At 49.4% G+C, this 19,349-nt stretch overlaps 1 protein-coding gene across 9 annotated transcripts in view; it reads right to left on the bottom strand.

Annotated features, from left to right (window-relative positions):
* LOC105470073 (carbohydrate sulfotransferase 15) overlaps positions 1-19,349 on the bottom strand; it is an 84,577-nt gene that overhangs the window by 63,314 nt on the left and 1,914 nt on the right. The window contains exon 1 of one of the 9 annotated variants that reach the window (XM_071068968.1): positions 11,547-19,342. The exons of 6 other annotated variants lie outside the window; for them this stretch is intronic. The gene's annotated coding sequence lies outside the window, so the exon portion shown is untranslated. 2 more of the 9 variants (XM_071068971.1, XM_071068969.1) reach the window with 2 other exon arrangements.

The following is a 19,349-nucleotide window of genomic DNA, read 5'->3' as shown; positions in this document are numbered from 1 at the left end:
TCCACCGTCCTAGTCACATTTCGAGCATGATCCCGTGGAGCAGGAGACACAGAGCTTGTCCAGCTCCGCAGAGAGCTTCCTGCACAAGACTGCTCAGGCAGGGACCTCCTGGAGCGCGAGATCTGTTTCTTATTTCCTTCATTCCTCTCCTTAGCCAGCCTCCCAACAAAACGCCCTGGGAAGTCACTGCTTCCCCAAATTGAGTACAACTCACCTAAGGCATTTGTTACAAACAGCTTCCAAGCCCTGCCCCAGATTTACTGAATCTACTTGGGGTAGGGAAGACAGCCGGGCAATAACCCCAGCTAACGGCCACAGGTTTTCCTTCCTTCCAAGTCTCTTTTATCCAGCCACTGCCACTGTTGTGGGTTACAAATTTGACAGAGCCGGGGCAGGACACACACCCCAGCTGGGGCTCTGCTGCTCAGTGCAGAGTCCTCTCTTCTTCCACTTCCTGTGTGGTTGGGGAGACCAGCACACCTGCACTCAGAGTTCTCATGAGCACACAGGAGGCTCAGTAAATGTCAGTTGCCTCTTCCCACTGCTCTGGATCCCCCATCACACCAAATAACAGCTTTTGGCACAAGGAAAGCTCTTTCTCCAACTAGAACACTGGGTGGGAAGTCCAGGGGCTGGGTGCAGAACCAGTTGGTTCTGAGAGTAAACTGATCTACAAATAAAAACCTTTCTTGACTGAGCCATTAAATGGTGGCAGCTCTCAAGCCCTCCCAAGAGAATACCCCAACCAGCTACCAGGCCAGCCACGTTCCTCTCAAAGATGAGCCTGGAGGCTTTGCTTCATTGCATGCAGACACCCAAAGCATGGAGACTAAAATGCCGAATTCTGGGCTCTTCTCAGAGACCAGCCAATCCCATCCCCAAGTTCAGACACAGATTGGCTTCCAGTGAAACGTGACCACGTGGGCAGAACCCCAGGAGGGACAGGGGCATCTTTCTGGCGCATCCCAGAAGCCTTCCCTCTTCCAGTGCACCCACATCCAACGCAAAAAGGGCCAGCCGTTACCCCCCGGGGTCTTTTCTTTTTTGGGAACTTAGGCAGAGGACAAAAGGGAGTCAGTCTCACCTTACATTTTTTCCAGGCTCTTATTTCATCTTTCCAGAGACTCATACGCTGCTGATCGCTGCTGACGGGAAAGGTAAATGGGTACAATCGCTTGGAACACTGGTATTATCTACTGAAGCTGGGTACACTCATTCCCAAAGACCACAATTCCACTCTTAGTTACATACCCAACAGAAAGGCATCCACATGCTGATCAAAAGACGTGAACTAGAACACTCATTGTACTATTTGCAGGGCCAAAAACTGGAAATCACACAGTGTCTACCCACAGTAGAACAGATAAATACAATTCAACTGCGAAAATGAACAAGCTACACCCGGGAAGAATCTCACTGATGAAGTACTAAGCAAAAGAACCCAGATACAAAGAAGAACAACGCATGATTCCAGTTAGAGACAGCTTAAAACAGGCCAAAAACCCAGGTTGTGGAAGTCAGGATAGCAGTTTGCCGTGCGTGGGGACTGAGAGGTGGTTAATGACTGGAACGGAGCCCAGCGGTCCTGGGGTGCTGTCTGTATACCTGATCTAGGTACTCGTTGCACAGGTTGAGTTCTGTTTGTGAAAATCCATCAGGCAGCACACTTAGGATAGAAGCTCTTTAATGCATGAAGGTTATACTCCAATTCCTTAAAAGTTCACCAAAAAAGAAAGCCAGATAGATGGTGGGAAGTTTCTGCCCCATCAGAAACCAAGGGAGACGCAAAGGGCACAGCAGCCATTTGACAGGCGCATGAAGGAGCCAATGCAGGCCGGTCCTTGCACCTTGACCATGAAGGCAAATGTTCTCTCATCAGACGACGCCCATTTCCTTTCAGAGGCACCAAACCAAAGCTCCTCTGTTCGTGCATTTTAAAATGGTTAACAGAGCTCGTAACCACTTAGGGCTTATTTTACGACCCGGCTCTTAGTCAGACGGCTAATGACCTCCAGTTGCCAGGTTTGATGGGTTTCCAGGGTCTTAAATGGCTCCTCCCGGGTGGACTCAGCCAGGAGGCTGTAGATCCCCCTTGGCCATATCCCGGGCCCGCTCAGCTTGGCAGCCACCTACAGGCTACGCCCACACAGGGCAGGGGAGAGGTCTCAGGTGGGGGCTTTAAAACAGATGCTCTCCACATAGTCTTTTTAGCCTCTTTGCATAGAAGACTTTCTCAGGGCATTAGTGGGTGCGATCAGCGCAAGCTCAAGCCATTCCTGCCGCGCCCCCAGGGAAGGCAGCTTGCTCTCCCTCCCAGGATCTTTCCACTTCATCTCTGCAGGGCCAGTGCCCCCCAGCCACGAAAGACACCAAATCCTTGCACTGCTGCCATTGGACAGTTTCTACTTGGCAAGTTGCTTCAAGAATTTCTCAAATCTCTCAGTAGAGAGAGAAAGTCAGCAAGTCCCTGGAAGCCTGGAGGCAGGGGGCAGGAGACACTAAACAGAGTGTGCCACCCGATGGCGGAGGGCACAATTCGGGTGGCAGGTCAGGGCAGGGGCCTGGGTGGGAGCATCGCCCAGTTGTGATCATCAATCCAGTCTCTAGAAACAAGGATTCTAGCACATTCTAAACCTTAAAATGAGAACTCTGCGTCCAGGCACCTCATTGGGGACTTAACATAACTTCCCTCTGCACGCCCAACACCATCGCCAGGTCTGTAATCTCTGCCTCCTCTCCCTCCCCACAGAGCTTCCTCCATTATGACCTGGAGCTCTCCAATGCACCCCGCACCTCTGCTAGACTGGGCTCACAGCATCGGCTCATAGACCACTTCCCGTTCCTGTCCCCAGCTCATCACAACTGAAATTAAATGATCCTTTGCCTAAGTGTTTCCACCTCATTCACCTCCTAGACTCTAACCTCCATGAGGACAGGACCTGGGCATGTCTCACTCGCCACTGCCTCCCAGCAGCCAGGGCTGACCTTCCTTCTGAATGCGGCTGTGCTAGGCAAGGGGGTGCAGTGTGTGGACAAGACAGACAGGCTTCCAGCCCCCGCGGAGTTAATGATGTTTTGCAGGGAGGATTGTTCCGGCACATTCCTCTTGTCATGCTTCTGTTTCTCTTTTGTGTCTCAAGATTTTTTCCCCCAATGCTTTTAAGCCAGACTTATTATTCAGGTTCTCTCAGACTCCCACATCAGGTAATACAAATATTGTGAAGTTTTTTCCTATTATTTTGCTTCTGAAAGTGAAAACAATGACTGTGGATAGCTTAACGGGGAAAATAAATAAAGTCAGCTTTTGCTTGAACGTGAAGGTGCTATGTTTGTTATTTGCCGAATAAGTTAAGAATAGGCTGCACGTCCCCATGGTGGGGAGGGTGCAATCCCAGACACCCAGAACAGCACAGACCTCCCTCCACACATCCGAGGCTCCACGGGAGAAGCTTTGGCCTCCAGCACTGCAGGCTTCCTGCCCTGCTGTCTCTCCCCAGCCAGGAGGTATAAAGGATGGTTTCTTTCTTTCTTCAAGTGTCACAGCCCATTCAGGCCCATCGACTTGTGACAATGAGAGGAGAGCACAGCGGCCCGGCTCCCTTTGAGCTCACATCTCCAGTGACCTCTGTACAAACCGAGGACAAAGGGAGGAAAATCTAGCTGCGGTGCGGTCACTCCCCCGAGACGCTGCTCGGAAGAGATCTGACTTGGGCAGCTCTCTCCTGATGTATTCTGAGCACAGCATCCACCCCGCACACTCCCTTCCAATAAAAAACTAACTTTAATGCTCATTCAAGAACCCCTCTTCCAATTTAAAACCTGAAAAGTCCGGGCTCTCCTTGGCTGGAACCTCTCCTGTCTTTGGCAGCCGGCCCTGGATGCTCCTCTCTCCCTCTCCACTGGCAAAGGGGAAAGGGCACCTCTGAGGCTGGGCCAGCCTGCAGGGAGGGAACAAAGAGTCAGCACAAAGGAGTCCCGGGCCCTTCCAAGCCTCTCGCTCCAGGGAGATGCTTCCTGGGTGGGATTTTATTTCCTTACCAAGATGCACTATGTCCCCCTCAACTTTGCAAGGTGGCATTCTCCGGGATCCAGAATGACAAGGATGACCTACAGTGGCCCCTAAAATCCTAGACTGTCTCCAGGAGCTTTTTACTCCACTGGGATGAAAAGCCAGGGGAGATGGGCTGCCCCTCTCTTGGGACTGAGCCACAGTGTCACGACAGACACACACGTTAACCACACATAGGTACTGGAGAAACACTGTGTGTCAGTTTTTTCCATTTTACAGTGAAAAATCACCAGGACTAGAGGCTTAGACACACACATAGTGTAGATGGGTTTTGTATTCAGGTTTTCTCTTCTCAAAGCTGAGCTGTCAAGTCAGTGAGTTTCATTAGAGAATGTTGGTCCTTGTCCCTGTCTGTTCTGAAGAGCCTAGCAGTAGACTGTCCCAGATTCCTGACGCGTGGAGGCTGAGAAAGCCACATGAAATTTCCCCAGCAGACCATGCTGTTGGCTCCATGAGTTAGTTGATTCAGCGGGCATTTCCTAAGCGAGTGCTTGGGTCAGGCCTCCAGCCAGAGCCCCCCAGCACACCAAGGTGATTCAGCTGCAGCCTGCACCCCCCGTGAGGTCACAATTCACACAAGTTGCTACAAATCACATTGGTCTAGGATCAGCATCCTACAAGATCCCAGAGCCAGCTCCGAGGGCGGAGACCCACAGGCCATCACACGGGGCCCTTTGCTCAGAAACGCCCTATATGGGATGTATTGTTCCGCTTTCCCTAGTTTTAAATTCTTAATAATTTTTAATGTGCATTTCATGTTGTGTTGCATCTTGCAAATTATATAGCCTGTCCTGGAGATACCTAAAAAGTTATCTTATCAGGATTAAAGGAGGGTGAGAACACACCCAGAGTGCTGTTCTCATTCCTGGTATATGTTAGAGCCAAAGAACAGATACTTGGAGAATGGCATTCCGCCTCGGGTTTAAGCTCATCTTGGGTTTGAGCAGAGACCTTTCCCGGGGCGTGTCAGAATGAGAATCAGAATCTTCCATTCCATACCAGGAGTGAGGATAGCAAAAGCTGCTTCCATGAGCCTGTTTATCATGTCTCATCTCGAACGGTATGTTCTCTAATGCAGCTCTGCCTGATGATTTAAAAATATGGAACCCTTTAATTCATCATGCTAATGTGATTACACATTCATCCCCAGAGTCCAGGCCATCCCTGAGGCACTCAAGCGGAGGCCTTGTCTGTGAAATTTACGAGCCGAGGCTTACACTCTTTCAGCCCCTTTAAATGGGAAAATCTTTACCTTAGTTGAGTGATGTGCTCTGTCCACCGCCTAAAGAGAAAATTAAGCCCTCCAAGCAGTGCCCTGCTCTGTTAGTTTCTGCAACTCATCCCCAAGCCTGCGCAGTTTAAACACCATTTACAAACAAGCTTAATTTTAACCTTCCTTTGTGGAGAATGCAAAATCAATTAAGTATATACTGATAATGCCCTCGCATCTCGTTCCGGTGGCATCTCACAATTAATGCTGCCCATGAGGCCGAGCGTGAGCAGCTCACACAGTCCTCTGGTTATTACGAGCATCACTCGGCTCCGGAGTTGAGCGCAGAGGGAGGCAGGCACAGCTCGCTACATGGGGACTCTGCCTCTTTGTAAAATCAGCTTGTAGATGGTTTAACTAAAATACACCGGAGCATAATTCAATTGGTATTGAGGCTCCCATCAAACCAAACTAGGCTGCAGAAATTTTACCAACCTTAAAAGCACCTACAAGGGGCAAGGTACAAATTTCGTTTGGATGTTGCTTGGGTGTTTCTAGCTCTACAGGTAGAATTGTTTTCACCACTAAAACCAACTGCACTCAGAAATGGAAGGGACACGGCAGATCTCACATAAGCCTCTTGCACTGCAGGTAAAGAAACAGAGACTCAGAGAAGTCAGGACAACCCCAGGGCACAGAGCAGTCACTGTGCAGGTCTGAGCCAAGGAGGGAGCCCCGCAAGGTAAGAATAAGCAGTCTCTGACTTCACACTGCCTATATTCCAGGCCCGACTCTACCATCCAGCTGCAGGAATGTGGGCAGGGTGAACTCCTCCGAACTCAGTTCTTACATCTGTAAAATGGGGATGTTAACTGTATCTACCTCAAAGGTTGCTGAGTGTGTAAAATGAAATAAAGTAGATAAAGCCTAAAGCATACTAAGTACTCAATGCAGCTTGGTTTCCCTTATCAAAACTGCAGCTCCCCTGGTCTGTCCTATGAACCAAACTGCTGTCTAAGGTTCTTTATCTCTGAGAATCTCTCAGAGCTGCGGAAGAAGGTTACCTGTGTGCACGCATCAGAGACAATGCACCCACAGAGCACCATGTGGACCCGTGGAACCTGTGAAATTCATCCTCCAGTATTTGTTGAACTTATGGAAATGAATTTTAATTGATTGTTAATTGGAAGGGATTGAAACATCCTCTAAAAGACAAACAGCAATGCTAAAGCTTATGAAATTCTAAAACGCTTCTAAAATGCTATAGATCCCTAGATTTAATAAGAAGAATAAGGTCTGCAGCTCAGTTAACGGTATTTTATCAGTGTCAATTTCCTGGCTTTGATCATGTCTGAGGGTTGCATAAGATGTTCTCCCTGTGGGAAGCTGGGTGAAGGGTACACAGGGACTCTGTACTATTTTTGCAACTTCTTATGAGTCTGAAATTATTTCAAAATAAGAAGTTAAAAGTATGAGGCAGCATATAGGAGTGACAAGAGATTATGGGGACTCTGAGCAAGCATTCAGCATGTCAATACAGCCACAGCTTCCTGGTGTGGCCTCACGTGACTTGGGAAGAGATGCTGAATGAACAACTGGAATGATTCTAAACCAAACTACTCAGAAAAAATATTTCTTTTATCTTTCCATTTATTAAAATGCAAAGAAATTTATGTTTTGTCCACCATTTAAAAATTAGTCAACAACATAAAACGGAGATGTATATTACTGCCACAACTACTGATAAATATTTATCGGGAAAACTTTGCAATGTAACAAAGGATCACTCTTAAGGATGTCTGGGAAGACCACAAAGAGATTTCAAGTTTATGAAAATAACTGATAGACACAATCTGTTGACGCCCTACTGTGTGTCGGGTTGACGAGCTGGTGCCTTGGGTGTGGTTTCCACAAGAAAGCCTGGCATTAACACGTCATTAACAAGAACGGACTCCATGTGGTATGGAGTAGTTCAGGAGTGGACAAGGTTCAGAGTGTCCTGATGGAGGACCTGGGAGGCCAGAGTGCTGCCCCATGGAGACCACGGTTACTCAGGTTAACGGCAGGACCTGGGACGAAGAGGCAGCCTGGGGTCCACTCCTTCGCAGGTAGGGAGGTGGCTGCAACAAGAGGACAACCAACAGCAGGGCCCTCGAGAAACTGAGGTTCTTACTGACGAGGGTACAGAAACAGCTGGAGGCAGCACTAGGAGGGAGGAAGAACTGCCTGAGAGGGCCCAAGTCCTGAGCAAGGGCTGGGTCTCTGTTACAGCCAGGGCCGGAAAGCAATGCTTAAAGAAGAGGCCAAACCAGCAAACAGTTTTCCATGCCTCATCCCCCTCCAAAGGATTCCTGCTCCAGGATCTAGGCTGCATGGAACTGTCCCCAAATTCAAGTTAACGGCCTGTGTTCACCTTTGGGAATTCGCAGTCCTATTTCAGTCTTGTTTTTATGAGTGTGGTTTCAGCTGCCCACCCCAGGATGTCCCCCCTCAAGCATGTGCTTACATAAAAATAGCTCTGCCTCCCCAGCCAAGCCCTAAGTGAGAGGACAGGGACGTTGGGGTTTTGCTTTGTTTTTTGCTAGCCCTGTTTTCTGAAACTGCAGCAGCTGCAGGCCAGCGAGCATCAGACAGGTGTTCTTTACCCAGAGATGGGACGGGGTGAAGGCAGAGCGGCAAATGTCAGTGCAGAGGATGCAGAAGAGAAGAAAATCAAGCCAGGCGCCCAACAAACAAAGTCTCTTTCTCCCGAGCATAACTGAATCCCATCCCATCAACAGGTTCTCCCCTTGGGGTTCTGGCACTGACTGTTCCCTCCTTCCAAGCATCAGACAGCAGCACCCTCAGCCCATTCAAGAATCAACTGAGATGTCACCTCCGTGAAAAGGCCTTCCTCGCCCACCACCCAGTCACTCCAGCACATGGCTATTATGCCTGTCTGTTCTCTTGTATTTGCGACCTTGTCTGCTGCCTGTCTCTGTCCATGAGAATACGCCCTCTGTAAGCGCTGGGACCCTGTGTGTCTAACTCACGGCTAGATCCCCAGCTCCTAGGACAGCATGGGGTACACAGCAGGGCCTCAATAAAGATTTCTTTTCACTGGAGGGTGACTCTCAAGAGGATGTGCAGAGCTTGAGTCAGAAGAGTTGAAGACATCAAAGGGCCAGGCTCCCACATATTCTTCTTGATCAAAGCTGAAGGACTGGGGCAAGTCACTGACTTCTGCAGGCCTCCATTTCCCCAGCTATAAACAGATGATCTGAAAGACGCTCACCATCCCCGCACTACGGGTCAAAGTTTCCAATTATTCACTGTACTCCTGCCTGTTTTCCTTTCACCCATCTGTCTGTCCATCTGTCCAATCATTCTTTCTCATGGACTAGGCCCGGGGGATGCCACCTTGAATAAGACATTTCCTGTTCTGAAGGGACAGATAACCTTCCAGTGGCAGAAACAGAAAGGAGGCAATTCTGCACTGACCAGCTATCTGTCAAAGGAGACTCCTGCGCCTCCAGCCCAGGCTACTGTGGGGATGAGAATGGGGTCCTTCCCCAAGAGAAAAACAGATCTAAAAATTCCACCACTGCTACTGAGTGATGAACAGTGTGTGTTACTTATAACCAGGGAATCTGAACATGAAACTCAAAGACAGCCACAAAGTCTCATCACAGATTGAGGACAAATGAGGCTAATTCCTGAGACCACTGTGCTAATTATCTATCCCTTATCTTTGCCACAGGAGAACTGGAAATTCTCATTAGAAGAATGATTACAATCACTGCTAAGTTCCATCAGTGTTTCTTAGCTAAAGGGCTTAACAAATGCAGGTCCGTGCATGCACACACACACACGCATGCACACACACATATGCCCAGCATCCATCCCCAGAGATCTGATGCAACAGAGCTGATGTAGGACCAAAGTATGTGCATTTCTTTCAATAAGCTCCGTGGGGGGTTGCAAAGCGGCGCCCCTGATTTACAGCCACTGAGTTTCTGCCAAGTTTACTTCTTATTACAGCTGTAAAGGTGTGTTAGAATGTCAATGATAACAATGAGAATTATATCCATGAGGATTTTAATGGAAGAACTTTCCTAAGCACAGAGAACACTCCAGCCACAAAACACTTTTATCCACCTCATCAGAGCTACATGGTGCCTGGAAACATCAACGCTGGAAGGACCAGCCTGAGGACACAGCTGCCCCTGGGACCACACCCACAGGCCATGCAAGAAACCCAGCCTAGGGAGATCTCCCAGCCGGCCTCCACATATTTCTTTCAATGCTTTCACCCAGTGTACTACTGAAAAAACAACTTCCGAATGTATCCTGGAGTCACAATCACAGCCCCTTGCTTATGGGCTTGGCCAGATCAGATAAAATTTCATTCTCTGAATTGGTCCCTAATTTAATTATTCCCCGGATAAGCAGCCGGGCCTCCCATCACTGCAGGGGAGAAAGAACTAGAAAGACGCTGGCGCCACAAGTTGTAGTTCTTATTTGGCCACTGGTGGATGGGGAGATGTTCTGGGCCTTGGACATCAGATGCATATCGGATGGACAGAGAGATGGGTGAAAGGAAAACAGGCAAGAGTCCACTGGATAACTGAAAACCTTGACCGATAGTCACATAAAAGAGGGCAAGCTAACCACCATCTGTTCACCCAGCCCACCTTAATCTGCTGCCCCAGGCCAGTCAAGAAGGCAACTTGGGGTTTTAGTAAGAGTTTAGGGAGAACATTTGGAGTAATTGGATTGTCACTCCAAAAACCTGGATTCAATCCTGTCTCTTTATGTGTGGCTTCTCTGGCCCTCAGTTTCCCCATATATAAAAAGGGGCTGAACCATGTTTGCCCGAAGGCCTTTCCAGCTCCAGAATTCAGACAATTCAGTATCTCAGCCAGGATCACTGACAGGGGGATCAGGATCCCATCTAAGAACAAATCCTTTTCTAGGGTCAAGGAAAGAGCATTTTTAAAAAATGAATCTTATTATTAGAAGAAAGTGAAAACATCTCATAAAACATAACCCTAGAAATGGAAACACATGTCCACACCCAAAGAAGCTTGTACACAAATGTTTGTGGCCGCCTCATTCATAACAGCCAAAGGTGGAGACAATCCAAGTGTCTGTCAATGGACAAATGGATCCATGTAACTGTGGGCTATCCATACAATGGAGTATTATTCAGCCATGAAAAGGAATGAAGTGCTGACGCATGCCACAGCATAGATGGACCATGAAAGTTACAGCGTACAAGAAGCCAGTCACGAAAGACCTCATTCTATGTGATTCTGCTCATACAAAAGTCCACAATAGAGGAATTGGAATGGACAGAGACAGGAAGTAGATTTGTGGTTGCTCAGGGCTGAAAGGTACATGTGGGGGAGTGGGGAGATAAAGGAGTGATAGCTAAAGGGTACAAGATTTCTTTTTGAGATAAAAAAAGTTCTCAAATTAGCTGTGGTAGTGGTTGCACATATCTGTCAATATACTAAAAAACATGGAATTGTATACTTTGGGTAAATTGTATGGTGTGTGAATTATATTTCAATAAAGCTGTTAAAGAAGAATAGATTGAATAGGATTTTCAAAAGTCTGTTTTATGACTTTTTAAAAATAAATCGGTTGAGAACTTTGAAAGACACACATGCCTACCCTTCAACACTTCTGCAGCTTCCTAAGTAATCCAACGGGTGATTTCCAGTGAGCAAGTCTTCTCACCCTTCCATAAACCAAAAAAACTGCTGACTCAAAAGTGGGCAGGCCTGCATTTTTTCTATTGACTTGTTTCCATTTTTATGGCCAAAAGCAAATTTATTTTCTACCACTCAAATGGCAACTGAAGCTTCATCTTCTTTTCAATACATCGTTTTTCTTCTCTGAGCCAAATTTTATACAATGCAAAAGATCCCTGGATTTTCAATTGTCAATAGGTGAGCAAATGATTTTTTCTTTTTTTTTTTTTTTTTCTTTTTTTGCCTGGAAGATGTTTCTGAGGAGGAGCTCACAGTCACCCAGCTCCCACTCTTCTCTTCTGTACATCTCCTCATATCTAATTTCTCATAGAAACTGCTATCAAGTGGGTATAAATAGCTTTTCAAAGTTAGGACGACACAAAATGTCAGGCTTATACTGTTCTCATTAGTCGGAGCGTGCTTTCTTCCCACTCATTTATTCCCACTGATAACTTTCTTAGGCAAGTTCAGCGTGTCCTAAAAGCAGCTATTTCCTCTGACTTTCACTATAATGACTTGGATCACTGACCTGATGCGGCATGGCACTCAGCCTTTCTGGAACATATTTTCTTCATTAAAAACTGTGACGGATGATGAGAGAGGATCCCGCCACCGTGGGTCAGGCTGGAGATAACCACAGGCAAGGAAGTGGTAAGCCTTTGCAGTTCAGCACACCCAGGGCTCAGAGGAAGATGGTCCTCCCCAAGGCTCACGGTTTCTAAGCCCACACAATGTTTCAGTTGGGGTCACCAGGCAGAGAGATGTCAGACACTCTGAGGCTCAGGAGGCTGCACCTTTGCAAGGCAGAGCTAGGGAAGGAAAGATGGAAGGGTCCCTGCTGCCCCAAGGAGTCCAGTCCTGAGGCATCAGTGTTCAGTGGGACGGAGGAGGAGCTGACCCTCCCAAGGGCGGGGCCACGCACTGGCTAGGAAGCAAGGACAAAGGGGGCCCTTGGTACCTGCCTCTCGGGGAGTCACAGCTGAGGGCCCAGGACCCTCCTGGCTGTCTTCTCATCTGCCCTTCATCCTGTGATGAGACAAGAGGGAGGCTGCCAGTTGGATGCCCACCTACATTCAGCCCTCCTCTCCAGGCGAGCTGACCTCCACGGCCCAGCCTTCTCCGTTAGAGCCTCTGGGCCAGAAGGTGTTCATCAAAGGCTGCCCAGAGAGCCTTAGAAATAAGTTCCCCCATACCAGGGACAAATGGCCTGCCCAGCTCCTGCTGCCCCACCAAGCCCCCCACTACCAAGAACAGGCCAAGGCCAGACCAGAGATGGCATCCCACCCACAGTAAGGGATTAACAAAATCATCTGGCTTGTCCTTCATAGAAAAATTAAATCTAAACAGCCCCCAGGAATCCAGTGGAGGAAGATACCACACAGAGGCCCTCACAGTTCCCCTCTGAACTGGACATGAGAACTTCCTGCTCCCTCCACCAGACCACAGAAAGGGCACTAAAACTCCCGAACATCTGCCTAGAGCAATAGCAACTCCGAAGTCAAGCGTCTGGTTACGTGACACAGAGGTCAGCCAGCTGCAGCCAAATCCCCACCTGGATGTCCAAGAAACCAAGGACAGAGAAGCCAGGCCCCTGATGACCCGCAAGATCTCAGCCAAAACTCCTCCACCCCACCTCCCTGGGCTGCTGCAGCTACCAGGCAGAACCATCAGAAGTGCATGGAGAGAAACGCAAGCCTTCGGCCCACACTCCCCGGGGCAACCCTGCTTTCTTGTAATCCTGGCGGTCCGTCGTGCATGAAGCAAACAGGATTTGGTGTGTACATTTGGAAGACTCTTTACATATACAGGTTCACAAAGCAGAGAAAATTAATCCTCAGTAGACCCATAGTCTGATTTGGGGTTTGGAAATTATAGTCCCTAAAAATACACACCAGGACATACTTTATATTTTTAATGCAAATATTTACATTCCAAACAAAGGAGCATGGAACTTGAAGCCGAGCTATTTATACCAGCTATAAGAAACACGAGCAGCCTCCACATTTCTCGCCTGAGTAGATGGCTCCGCTTATATTCCTGAAACAACAACCAAATTTCCATAACATTTTCCCCTAAGGCTCTCAAGACACAAAAAACTGTGGTTACTACGTTTTAATAGCCCCAAAACCTAATGCCAGGAAATCCAAGGTTATTCCATTAGGCTCTCGACTCCTTGGGAAATTGAGTGACAAGTGTGAGCTCTCCTGTGCCACACTATCAAACTTAGGGTTCACATAAAATCTCCAGGATAAACTCGCCTTTGGAAGAATCATTTTTAATTGATGCATTAATGCAACACGTGGCGGTCACTGGCCACTAAGTGAGAGTCCAGCTACACAGATGTGCCGTGAGTCCCAGACACCCTCCTCCTGAAGAGTCTCGTCAGGCTGGGAGAGCAGACCCCACCCGGGAAACTGTAGCCCAGCACAGTGTGGAACAGGGTCAAGGTTGAGAAATACAATAGAGGAAAACTGCAGAAGCTCAGAGGAGGAAGGCTCCACCTGGATGCGGGAGGGAGGTACAGGGAAGAGATGGCAAGAATGACAGGCAAATGCTTCCTGAAGGCAGTGGGGGTGGGAGGGCTCAATGATGAAGTAGGCAGATGTGGGAGCTCCCCCTCTCCAGTGGCTGGAGGACCCAAGTGTAGCCAAGTCCAGGCCCGGCTGGCCAGACAGACAGAGCCGGGTCTGGTAGAAGCAGAGGCCCTTTGGGGGCCTGGGACCAAGAGAGAGGAGGCAGAGAAGCTTCTCCAAGCCCAGGCTAGGAGTCAATCATTACCTCAGCTCCCTGTGAATTGCGTTCAAGTTAGAATGCGACCTTGAGATCCATGGCTCACCATTATCTCAATCATGCTCTGCCAACAAGTAGGAAAGAGATGTTCTTGAATTTAAAGCCAGATTATTTCCTGGAGCAGACAACACCACCTACTTGACACACTGCGGCCACCTCTACCAAGTACGTACCTAACAGATGCCATTGACCACCCTCCCACCGTGGGCCAGGCACGGAGCCCAGCATGTCATATTCCTTGCCACGGGGCGACTCTTCTCCACCACTCCAGATGTTTCCTTCCATGAGGAGGACGCTCCCCCTGTGTAACTTTCCTGTTGTCTATACCTGGTGGTGTCTACACCATCCCAGGAATATGGAAGGAGGGCCTGGACGTGACAGCTCAGCCCTGCCTTTCCCCATGGCAAGGAGGCCCTTCACCCTGCTAGGAGAGGCTTCTCCAGCTCCACAGGCGATGGGGTGGGCAGGTCTGCCTGACTGCCCCAGTTCCCCACTTCTTTGCCCACTGGTTCAGCCACATTCTCCAACAACAGCTGCAGTCGGGATGGCCATCGCATGCGGATTTCCACCTGCCTTCCTCCTCCTGTATCTCTCCATAGGTTTAGACCTCGCCCAGAAAAGAGTGGTTCCACGTGGGGAGCTCCCCTGAACCCTAAATTGTACTCTTTCAAATACTCAAGCCATCCAACCAGGTAGAGATCATTAACCCCATTTTACAGATGAGGAAACCGAGATGCAAGGTAAGCCACTTGACCAGAGTCACAGGAATGGGACGAAGCAGTACTGCATGAACTTGAACCTGAGTCCACGTGGATCCCAGGTTCAACCTACTACCTGCCCTGCCCCACCCAGTGCCTATGGCATCTAACACTTGAGCTAAAAGAGCATCCTTGTCACGGGGACCAAACATTTGGCTGACAAGAAACGTGAAGGTACAGGTGAACTTACCGCCATCAGCATGAGTGAGCTGCCAGGGCTTACAAAAGGGAACACAGCTGCCCAGACCACTTTCATGGAAGGGTAAAATAATACATCTTACACCTCTCTCGACCTCTTAGACTCTGAAATGCAGGCTCTGGCCTCCTAGCAAAGGTGCCATGGGCCCAGTCCCTCGGGACAGCTACCTACAGGGACACAGAAGAGCAAAAGCAGGACAGAACCTCCCTAAGATAGATCCAGGGCCACCCTAGGAGGGATGGCATTGCCACTTCTCCTTGTATGCCCTCCCCCTTGGTGGCCACACCACTATCTTTTTGACCACAGGGAGCAAAAGGGTCTGGCAGGGGCGTATTCCATTTCAAGAGAAAATGCTAAGCCACCAAGTTCCAGCCTATTGTCAGAAAAACATAATTGTGCCTGGCCTGTATCTAATTATTTGCCCATGTTGGGGTATTTTCCAGGCACCTGGGTGCCTGGGCTGTCTGTTTCAATATTTTTACCACAAATGCAATTCTGGAAAGTGTCCAAGTTTCCATTATAATGATACCCTCTGCTTTTGAGGATCTGCCAGCCTTACTTTCTTCAGAGATCTAAAAGGCCTGGGCCATGATGAGTTCTAGAAATGTAAAATAGGCATCAGGGAGAGCCTGCTGAAGCCAGGAGGCCCCCCTCAGACCCCCTCTGGGCTCTTTTAAGCTGGGAGTGGGGCGAGATGTAACATTCAAGTGAGCTACACCAGCACAGTTCCACCTAGAGCTGCGCGGTCTCCTCTCTCTGGTTAATTGCGTCAAATATGGGCACAGCCGAGCTGCTCCACAGCCTGGCTGCAAGGTCAGCTGAAGGGTCTTGAAGGGTAGCTGTTTACCAGTGTTCTCCTCGCACAGATGAGGAGACAGAGTCCAGAGAATGAAGCCACCACCCTAAGGAAACCTAGCTGGAGCCAAGGCTTGCAGGGGCTCCTGCCTATACCCTTTGAGGTAGAATATACTGGAATCAAATATGGAGACATGCATGGTGAGGAGCTCCAGGGCTAAAGAATACCACCCGAGCCAGTGCTTACTGAGCACTTACTGGATGCCAGGCACTGTGTCAAGCACTGGCAGGTATTAACTCTTTGAAAAGACACCCGTCCTCAGGCCAGGGCCGAAGTCTTCCCTGAACACTCCAATCTCAAAGTCGTTACCCCGGGCTCCTGCTGCACTTTGCCAAGCCCTGTAAGGTGCCTGTCAACGGCGTTACGTAACTCTGACTTGCACAAGCTCCACCTCGCTCACTGATCTGAGTGCTGTGCTCTGTGCTAAGCACTGACTCTCTGCTCTCATGCACCTGGCCCAGGGCTGCAGGGCAGAAACGCCGCAAGTCCTGCTGCAGACGGTCTCCTTTCCTCCCCATCCCTTTGGAAATCAGCAAAGATGAGAAACTGCTTCCCACTTGCCACCTCCCCACAACTTAACCACTTGCTGATTCACGCCGCCTCCTCCTTCTGGAGCCACAGTTGCTCTTCTCCCCTCACCCCCTTATTTCCCTCCTGCCTCCACCGTCATTCCCAATCCCTCCTCCTGCACATCCGGATGGCTGAGAGCTTGGTGTGTGTCATCTCCAACAGCCTCCCAGCCCTCTAAAGGACACAAAGGGATACACCTGTGTGACCTGCCTAGCAGAGGGCCAGCATCAAACCTGTAGGGACACAGCACGTGATAGCTCTTGCAATGAACTGTCTTCCCATACTTACAATTTTAAAAATCTATATTGGCCCAAATGGACACAAAACCTTTCTCCTTCCTGGACACTCCTAACTAGACACCTAGACTGGACACACTAATTAGATAACTGTTCCCTTTATGCTCCATCTCCTGCTGTGGAGACACAGGTCTACACATAAATCATTTTGTCCCAGTGCTTTATTTGAAAGGAGAAACCATCTCAGTAAAGAAATCAGACCCTCATACTGGAAGCCAATAAAGAAATGCCTTGTGCAGTGGAAACACTCAGTCTCCCAACACTTAGCCAGCTAAGTGCAAACGTGATCTCCTCATTCACAGCACAGGAACACAGTGACCCTTTGAAGTAACTTAATCTCATACCTGAGCGTCCCCTTTACAGACCAGAAGGGGAGGGAAGCCGCATGATTCTCACCAGTGACTGAGTCACTTCCAAATCACAAGCTGCTAAAGAGACGTCCGCTGGCTGATTGCTCAGATCAATGACACTCCCAAGTCAGCTACCACTTTTAAAAACAGTCTCTGCTTTTAGAATTTAGACGACTCCTCTTTCATACAAATGCGCTCCAAACAGCATCTCTGCAATCCTGGGCCTGCTGAGGCCCCAGGAAGGGGGACAGTGCCTGAATGTGTAAATGGGAAAAATGAGAGCTGCCAATTACAGGGAATGTCCACTCCTCTGGGAGTTTCTAAGAGGCCTCAGCCCAGCACAGCAGAGATGAAGGAGCTGGCCAAGAGCTGGAGATCAGAGACCCCCTGACTTCCCACTTACTGGCTATGTGACCTTGGGCAAGTCACTCCCAACTTAACATCATACCTGAGCATGCCCTGCTCACGGGGTGGGTGACTCCCACCCACTGCTCTGAAACTCAATGTCCACACCTGGAAAAGGAGGCTCCTCACACTCCCCCGAGTCCACCCTCCACTCCCCCACTCCTGCTCCGAAGCCTTGCTTTGCATCACTGCCCTTCTGGGCTCTTTCGGCAGCTTCTAGACCATTTGTCTGTCTACACAGCCAATTCTGCTTGTCCCCCTCCCATGAGGGCTGGGACCCTGTCTGTCCTATCCCCACCAAATCATCCCAGAGGCTCAACTGCAGGATCTATTTGGTGAAAGGAATTATATGAAAAGGTTCATGCAGATGACTTTCCACATCATGGGAATTCATTCAACAGCTGCTGAATGAACGTATGGCACATGAGTACGTGAAGGAACTCTGCCCGCCTCACCTCCAGCCTAGACCTGGCCACAGGCATGATGGGCAGCCATCAGTTCTTAGTCTCTGGGCCCACGATGGGTGTGGCTCCTGTGCCCTGCTCTCTGATGCAGTGACACCCTTCCCAGTAGATAAGCACTGGGCCAGATGGCAAGCTTCAGACCTCCTGGAAGGGCACTCACCCCGAACCCTCTACCATACTTCTGGAATTTGAGCCCACATTTAAATACCCAGGCTGGAGAATCCTCTCAAAAACTCACAAGACCTATCAACTCTGTGTTCCCCCCAACTGGCTGAAACTGAGTCGAGGCTGTCCCCTGTAGTTGGGCATGTGCTTACCTGTTCAGGACACCCCTGGGGTCTCCCTCTTCTCCCCAGCCCCCTCCACTAGCAGGGCACCTTCCAGCCGAACTCAAAAGGGCTTCGACCACCACAACCCAGCACTAATCTACAGCTTCCCCTACTGCAGACTCCTGGCGCCCAGCAAGTTAACTTGGGGTTTCTTTTCTGCTGTTTCTCAAGACGCCAAATAAGTAGAATCTGCTTCCCACTTTACCAACCTTTCCCCAAACACTTCTTCTTGACGCAGGAATTAATCTTCTCTCTTCTAGGCATGTGAAAAATCAAATGCTTCTGACATCTCAGCTTTCCTGGCCAGGGGGAGCAGCAACCAGGGATGACAAAGGCGTGGAAGGAAACTGCAGCCCTCACGGCAGCCACAGTGACCCCCGGCTGGGTCCCTGGCCAGGACAGTGGCTCAGACATGGCAAGCTTTGATCATCCAAGAAAAGCAAGACACACATGTGACCATTGTGGCCCGACCTGCCTGCCACCCCCCCGGACAATATCCTGGAGAATTACCCCTGCATGCTTCACCTACAAGCCAGCTCACTGCAATCATCCAGTGTCCAGAGGAGAGAGCCACAGAGACAGGGCTGGACTTCTGCAGAAGGTCCCTGAGCTGGCTCTCCTGGGGAGCTGGACTTTGGAGGTAAGCCCAGACCTGCAGCTCCACCTCCAGCTCACCTATGTGCCCACAGGAAGGCCATGACAAGCCACTTCACCTCGCCAGCTCAGTGTGCCCATCCAGGAGGTGGCAAGAAAGAAAATCTTCTGACAGTTTCTCAGGAATTTGGGGAGAAAAATTTGTTTGGTAAAAACTACCTACTTAGAAGGCATTTTTATTCCTGTGCTACTTTGAATGAAATCATATATGATCTATGTATGTATTTATGTATCAATCAAGAGATGCTAGTTCAACATTCAGTTTGTAAAATTAGTAAGTGCCACGTTCTGGAAGGGAGGGTTCCTGATTTTGCAAGGTTGCCGGTGGTGGGAGGAGGAGCAGGAAAGCGGCGGATGGATAATGGTCCAGGAAGGTCCAAGGAGGGTCCAGGAGAAACGCTAGGCAAAACTCTAGGCCTCAGTTTACTTCAGGACCCCTCGGGGGGTGCAGATGCCCTCTGAGGCCTTTCTGCCCCAACACTGGGAGGCTACCCTAACCCACCAAGGCATCCCACAACACTCAGGAATTGCAGCTGATAAAGTGGGGCTGGGGGCACTGCCAGGGCGCCCAGAGGCAAGGTGAGTCCCTCTGCTCAGTCTCACTGACCAACTTGTCACATCCCTCTGCATCGCATCCCGGAGCCACGCTTCATTCCCGAGA

The sequence above is a fragment of the Macaca nemestrina genome, chromosome 9 (assembly GCF_043159975.1).
Source record: "Macaca nemestrina isolate mMacNem1 chromosome 9, mMacNem.hap1, whole genome shotgun sequence".
Classification (NCBI taxonomy): domain Eukaryota; kingdom Metazoa; phylum Chordata; class Mammalia; order Primates; family Cercopithecidae; genus Macaca; species Macaca nemestrina.
Note: the sequence above shows the minus strand (reverse complement) of the source record. Positions and strands in the feature narration are given on the sequence as shown.